This window comes from Nycticebus coucang, chromosome 22 (genome assembly GCF_027406575.1).
Source record: "Nycticebus coucang isolate mNycCou1 chromosome 22, mNycCou1.pri, whole genome shotgun sequence".
Classification (NCBI taxonomy): Eukaryota; Metazoa; Chordata; class Mammalia; order Primates; family Lorisidae; genus Nycticebus; species Nycticebus coucang.
Genome location: NC_069801.1, coordinates 32,589,738 through 32,597,192, shown reverse-complemented (window position 1 = coordinate 32,597,192; position 7,455 = coordinate 32,589,738).

The window sequence follows — 7,455 nt, the reverse complement described above, 5'->3', positions numbered from 1 at the left end:
CCTGCTGTCATACACTATCCAGTCTGGTGTTAATGTTAACTTAAGCTGATAGCAGATTTGCCAGTTTCACCATCTGACTTGGCAGCTGGGGTTCTACCTTAGGTCTATCTGAATTCTTCACAGCAGTAGCAGCTGTAAAGTGCTTTTGATTTTCTGGAACTATGAATAGATAACAGGAGGGTTCTGCTTTCAGAAACTATATGTCCTTGTATTTTACTGGGGGGAGCAGTTCCAGTGCTCTCAACAAATTGTCACAGGGATCTGTGATCCAAGAAAATGTTAAAGCCTTTCTCTAACTATTCATGTACTATATATTAAATAATGACTATGCCAGTCTTCAGCATATCTCTGAGATTTTACAGAATAGTCCAAGTTTCACCCATATGTGCTCCAATTTTTGAGTTGGAGAATATGGGCATGCCATCTCAGTTCACATTCATCGTCCCTTTTCTCTGGGGGGGACCTCTTCAGTTTCTCCAAATTCTTTTTTTGGTTGTTGTTGTTGAGACAGTTCGACCCTATGTCCTGAGCAGAGTGCGATGGCGTGGTACCTCACTGCAACCTCAGACTCCGGCTGTGGTCATCCTGCTGCCTCAGCCTCCGAAGCCGCTGGGATTACAGGCACTCAGACGAGCCTTGAACTCCTAAACTCAAGCAATCCTCACACCTTAGCCTCCCACAGTGCTGGGATTACAGGCATGAGCCACAACACCCAGCATCTCCAAATTCTTTAAAGATCACAATGTAGGTCGTGTATTTTTGCATTTATCATTTTTTTTTTTTTTTTTGTAGAGACAGAGTCTCTCTGTACCGCCCTTGGGTAGAGTGCCCTGGCGTCACACGGCTCACAGCAACCTCTAACTCTTGGGCTTACGTGATTCTCCTGCCTCAGCCTCCCAAGCAGCTGGGACTACAGGCGCCCGCCACAATGCCCCGCTATTTTTTTGTTGCAGTTTGGCCGGGGCCGGGTTTGAACCCGCCACCCTCGGCATATGGGGCCTGCGCCCTACTCACGGAGCCACAGGCGCCGCCTGCATTTATCATTTTAAAATAGCAGAAATAATTCTAAAAGGGCTAAGCATACCAAATATTAAGTTCGTTTTATTCCATTTCTTGTCCATAAGAACATAAAGGAGGTTTACAATAGAAAACAAGAAATAGAACAGGGAAATAAGAAATCGGGCCAGAGCAAAAGGAGATCACCATTATCCTGAGGTTAAACATGACTAACTGCAATTTACTTTCAAGCCTCCTGGATGCCTGGGCAAAAATGAAAACATAATTTGTGTTGAATAGATTTTGTCATTTGAAAGGAATGAGTTCATCAGAGGAGATAGACCATAGGATTTTCTTTTTCCTGTATCACTAAATTCTAAAGGTAGTTTCTCATATCACTTTCTTGGGAAACAGTGAATGATGTAATAATACAAGCAAGAAAATATGTACAAAAAAGTAAAAAGCAAAATTCATATGGCTATATCTTATTATGTCTGACAAATGCCAAGGACATAAGAAGCAACTGAGTGATGGTATTTCATAAGAGGCTTGTCTAATGTGGTCCAAGTAAGTTGCTTTCTTATAGTATAAACAGGTCCAAAGTTAGAGCTTAGAAGGTTTGAAAAATATGTTACTTGAGTAGTTCTAAATAGCACATTTTTCAGCCAGGGATTTGGTAAGTGCTTTGATAGTCACTTTCTTCTCTGTGATCCTTCAAAACTTTGAGTATGCCTTGTAATTTTAGTGTTTTCAAACAGGAAATTATAATTTGTTTATATATGTGACTGTGCTTCAAAACTGTAAACTCTTTGAGAATAATAATCAGACCTCATTCATCTGTTTCCCCATTCCCAGCACAGTGTTTAAATATAGTAGGGGTAGGCACAGAATAAATATTGGTCAAATGAATAATGGCAATTATTTCAAGGTTGGTCTCTCTGTCTCAGAAAGCTGATAGTCCACATTGCTGAATGAGGGTGGATTCAGGTGATTCAGAAACCAAACAAGTTAGTTGATGGTATGTCCTATTATATGTTGCAGATGACAGTGGCCCAGCCAGAGAGCTGTCTTTGAAGGAGGCAGATGGGCTGCTTTGAAAGGACTGCTAAGTATGGTGTCTCCATGTGAGGTAACCACAGTCCAGGTCCACTTTGTTTTGCATATCCAGACCCTTTACCAGCCATACACATGCATGCGTTATTATCTTCCCTGGGTATTATCATATAATAATATATGATGGTATGGAAAGAGAACCAGGTCCTACACTGTGGCTCATGCCTATAATCCCACAAGGCTGAAGTGGGAGTTTGCGACCAGCCTGGAAAACATACAAGACCCTGTCTCTATAAAAAGTCAAAAAATTAGCCAGGCATGGAGAGGAAGGATGATTGCTTGAACCCAGGAGTGGGAGGTTACAGTCAGCAGTGATCATGATCATGCCACTGCACTCCAGCTGGGCAACAGAGTGAGACCCTGTCTAATAAAAGAAAAGAGGCCTGCTTCCGGGCCTCCTAATAAGACTTCCTGTCTGTTAGAGATGACAGATGTTAATCAAATAATCACAACGAATATATGACTACAAACTGTTACAAGTATTGTGAGGAGAAAAAACTGAGAGTCTTTTTTTTTTTTTCCTAGACACATTTCTCAGAATATAGCAACTGGGAGACTTAACCTGTTGGAGAGCAATGAAAACTTCCCTGAAGAAGTAACATTTGACTTAGAGCTGATGAATCAATAACCAAGCAAAGAAAGAGGGAGGGAACAGCAGAGGGGACAGCATACCACGATGAAGAGACCACCATACGGTGTTAGAGGAATCAAAAGAAGTTTCAAGTGACTGTAATACAGATCATGAATGTGAAGTCAGGGAGGAAAAAGTAGCAAGGAAGACAGAAAGAAGAAGGAGTTCAAATATGATCAAGGGCTCAGCTCCTGTAGCTCAGTGGCTAGGGTACCAGCCACATACACTCGAGCTGGCAAGTTTGAACCCACTCTGGGCCTACCAAACAACAATGACAACTACAACCCAAAAAATAAAAAACTAAAAAAAAATAGCTGGGCATTGTGGCGGGTGCCTATAGTCCTAGCTACCTGGGAGGCTGAGGCAAAGAATCACTTAAGCCCAAGAGTTTTGAGGTTGCTGTGAGCTGTGATGCCATAGCACTCTACCCAGGGTGACATAGTGAGACTGTCTCAAAAGAAACAAACAAAACAAAAAATAAAAAAATATATGATCACGTTTACAATTGGAAAGATTTCTGGCTGTGGTATGGAGAACAGTTTGGAAGAGAACAGGAATGACTGAAGGACATCAACAAAGAGGTTACTCTCTCAGTCCAGTTGAGTGCCTTGTAGTATTAGTTTTGATATATTACAAGGAACCTCCCACCTCCCAGCAAACACACAAATTCTTTCATATCCACAGTGGAGTGTGTTTTGGGGCTAGTTTACCTTATAAAAGATCTAAAAGAGGTCTGAGGCTTTCCCTGTTATGGATGCCAGCAATTGTCACACCCAGAGGTGTGGTTGGGCTAAAAGGTGGTGTTGGGAATGAAATGAAGGAATATTATCCTCCAAAATATTCTAGGATTCTTTGCCTGAAGTTTCCAAAGGAGTTGTCTATACTGACTGTCTTCTTTTATGTACTTCCCACCTGTTACTTTACCCACTAACCCACACCCATCTTACCTGTGCCCTTCCCATTCCTCCAGAATAGGTAAGGTCACCAGTGACCGCCAAGCTATGGTGCAAAGTAAGTGAATATGAGCAAAGTTTAGGAGATGAAATCAATTGATCTTGGATTAGGAAATGAAGAGATTAGGAGATAGGAGATCAGGAGATGAAAGATTAGGCTTTTGGCTTCCTCCACAACATGTGAGGTCTGACAATTAAATCTGTGAACTCATCTTAGAAAAAGTGCAGCAGGCTGGGCACGGTGGCTCATGCCTGTAATCCCCACACTTGGGAGGCCACTGTGGGTGGATTGCCTGAGTTCATGAGTTTGGAGACCAGCCTGAGCTGGAGGGTGACCTAATCTCTAAAAATAGTGGGGCATTGTGGTGGGTGCTTGTAGTACCAGCTACTCAGGAGGCTGAGGGAAGAGAATTGCTTGAGCCCAAGAATTTGAGGTTACTGTGAACTATGATGCCATAGCACTCTACTGAGGGTGACAAAGTGAGACTCTGTCTCAAAAAATAAAAAAAAAGAAAAGAAAAAAAATTATTGGCTTAAAAAATTATTGAAATGGAAGGAATATACTGCAAAGAAAATTCTAATAGTAGCCAGAAACAAAAAGCATCAAATTGGCTGAGGCAAGAGAATCCCTTAAGCCCAAGAGTTGGAGGTTACTGAGGGCTGTTATGCCACTGCACTGTACCAAGGAGGACATAGTAAGACTCTGTCTAAAAAAAAAAAAGCAGGGAGCGGGGAGGATGGATGGAGGGAGGGAGGGTAATTGGTGGGAACACACCTATGATGCATTTTACAAGGTACGTGTTAAATCTACTAAGTGTAGAATATAAATGTCTTAACACAATAACTAAGAAAATGTAGTGAAGGCTACGTTAACCACTTTGATGAAAATATTTCAAATTGTATATGAAACCAGCACATTGTACCCCATAATTGCATTAATGTACACAGCTATGACTTAATTAAAAAAAAAAAAGATAAAAAAATAAAAAGAGGGCTCTGCCCCTGTGGCTCAAGTGGCTAAGGCACCAGCCACATACATCTGAGCTGGCGGGTTGGAATCCAGCCCGGGCCCGCCAAACAATGACAGCTGCAACCAAAAAATAGCTGAGTGTTGTGGTGGGCGCCTGTAATCCCAGCCTCATGGGACGGAGGCAGGAGAATCACTTGAGCCCAAGAGTTGGAGGTTGCTGTGAGCTGTGATGCTACAGCACTCTACCCAGGGTGACAGCTTGAAGCTCTGTCTCAAAAAAAATTTAAAAAAATAAATAAAAAGAGGCTCAGCGCTTGTAGCTCAAGTGGCTAAAGCGCCAGCCACATACACCAGAGCTGGCAGGTTTGAATCCATCCCGGGTCTACCAAACAACAATGACAACTACAACCAAAAAATAGCTGGGCACTGTGGCGGGTGCCTGTAGTCCCAGCTACATGGGAGGCTGAGGCAAGAGAATCGTTTAAGCCCAATAGTTAGAGGTTTCTGTGAGCTGTGACGCCACAGCACTCTACCAGGGCAGCAGCTTGAGGCTCTGTCCCAAAAAAAGAAATAAAAAAAATAAAAAGAAACCACCAAATTATCTGCATAAAACCTAGAAATTAGGGTGGGAGTGGAGAGAGTGGTAAAACCTACCCAAATATTTCATATGAGTGAAGGATGTGAAGAGCTTGGAGGAGAATGGGGGCATAAAAAAAAATATTCTAGGCTAGGCACAGCAGCTCACGGCTATAATATTAACACTTTGGGAGGCCAGGCAGGTATACTTGAGGCTAGGAGCTCGAGACCAGTCTGAGCAAGATGGTGAGACCTTATCACCCCCCCCAAAAAATTCTAAAAATAGCTTATCTTTTTTTTTTTTTTTTTTGAGACAGAGCTTCAAGCTGTCACCCTGGGTAGAGTGCCATGGCATTACAGCTCACAGCAACCTCCAACGCCTGGGCTCAAGCAATTCTCCTGCCTCTGCCTCCCAAGTAGCTGGGATTATAAGCACCCACCACAACTCCCGGCTATTTTTTGGTTGCAGCCGTCATTGTTGTTTGGTGGGCCCAGGCTGGATTTGAACCCACCAGCTCAGGTGTATGTGGCTGGCGCCTTAGCCTCTTGAGCCCCAGGCGCCGAGCCTAAAAGAGCTTATCTCATTGGGGCAAGGGAAAGAAGAGGTGAAGGTGGGTGGTGCCTGTGGCTCAGTGGGTAGGGCGCCAGCCCCATTTACCAAGGGTAGTGGGTTCAAACCTGGCCCCAGCCAAATTGCAACAACAAAAAAAATAGCTGGGTATTGTGGTGGGTGCCTGTAGTCCCAGCTACTTGGGAGGCTGAGGCAAGAGAATTGCCTAAGCCCAGGAGTTGGAGGTTGCTGTGAGCTGTGTGCCGCCATGGCACTCTACTGAAGGTGACGTAATGAGACTCTGTTTCTACAAAAAAAAAAAAAAAAAAAGGAAGAGGTGAAGGAACATAGCATCTCTATGGGGCCAAGAGTTGTATTTTTGTCTTGTTTTGTGACAAGGTCTCCCTCTGTTGTGCCCAGGCTAGAAAGCAGTGGCATCATCATAGTTCACTGTAGTCTCCTCCAGGGCTCAAGTGATTCTCCTTTCTCAGCCTCCTGAGTAGCTAGGACTATAGACACATAACACCACACCAAGCTAATTATTTATTTATTTATTTATTTATTTTTGTGACTCTCATTGTTGGCCTTGGTAGAGTGCCATGATGTCATAATTCACAGCAACCTCAAACTCTTGGGCTTGAGCAGTTCTCCTGCCTCAGCCTCCCCAAGCAGCTGGGACTACAGAGTCCTACCACAACGCCTGGCTATTTTTTTGTTGTAGTTGTCATTGTTGTTTAGCAGGCTTGGGCTGGGTTCGAACCTGCCAGCCCCAGTGTATGTGGCCCGCACCTAACCAATGAGCTATGGGCACCGAGCCCTTTTTTATTGTTTTTTGAGACAGAGACTCATTCTGTTGCCCTAGGCTAAAATTCCATGGCCTTGGCCTAGCTCACAGCAACCTCAAACTCCTGGACTCAACTTATCCTCCTGCCTCAGCCTTCTAAGTAGCTGGAACTACAGGTGCCTGCTGCAATGCCTGGTTAATTTTTTCTATTTTTATAGAGACAGGGTCTCGCTCTTGCTCAGTCTGATGTCAAACTTCTGAGCTCAAGAGATTCCCCCTGCCTCAGACTCAGAGTGCTTAGATTACTAGCGTGAGCTACCGCATGCAATTCTGGCTAATTTTTTTTTTAAATATGTTTTTGTAGAGAAGCATTAAAGAATGCTGGAACTTCTTTGTTTTTTTGCTTGTTTTTTTTTTTGAGACAGAGCCTCAAACTGTTGCCCTGGGTAGAGTGCTGTGATATCGCAGCTCACAGCAACCTCCAACTTCTGGGCTCAAGTGATTCTCCTGCCTCAGCCTCCCAAGTAGCTGGGACTACAGGCGTCTGCCACACACCCGGCTATTTTTTGGTCGCAGGTGTTATTGTTGTTTGGCGGGCCAGGGCTGGATTTGAACTTGTCAGCTCAGGTGTATGTGGCTGGCGCCTTAGCCGCTTGAGCCATAGGCACCGAGCCAGAACGCTGGAACTTCTTGAGTTAACATACTTAAAGTATCCGTATTTTTTAATATAACAGGCTCTATTTTTTAAATAACAGAAACATACATGCCAGTATTGAGAATACAGAGAGAAAAGATGTCATAAAGTGGAAATACACAGTAGAACTCAAAAATTAACAAGGAAAAAGGGAACAGATGGTAATTTGATCAAGTTAGCAAAAGCAA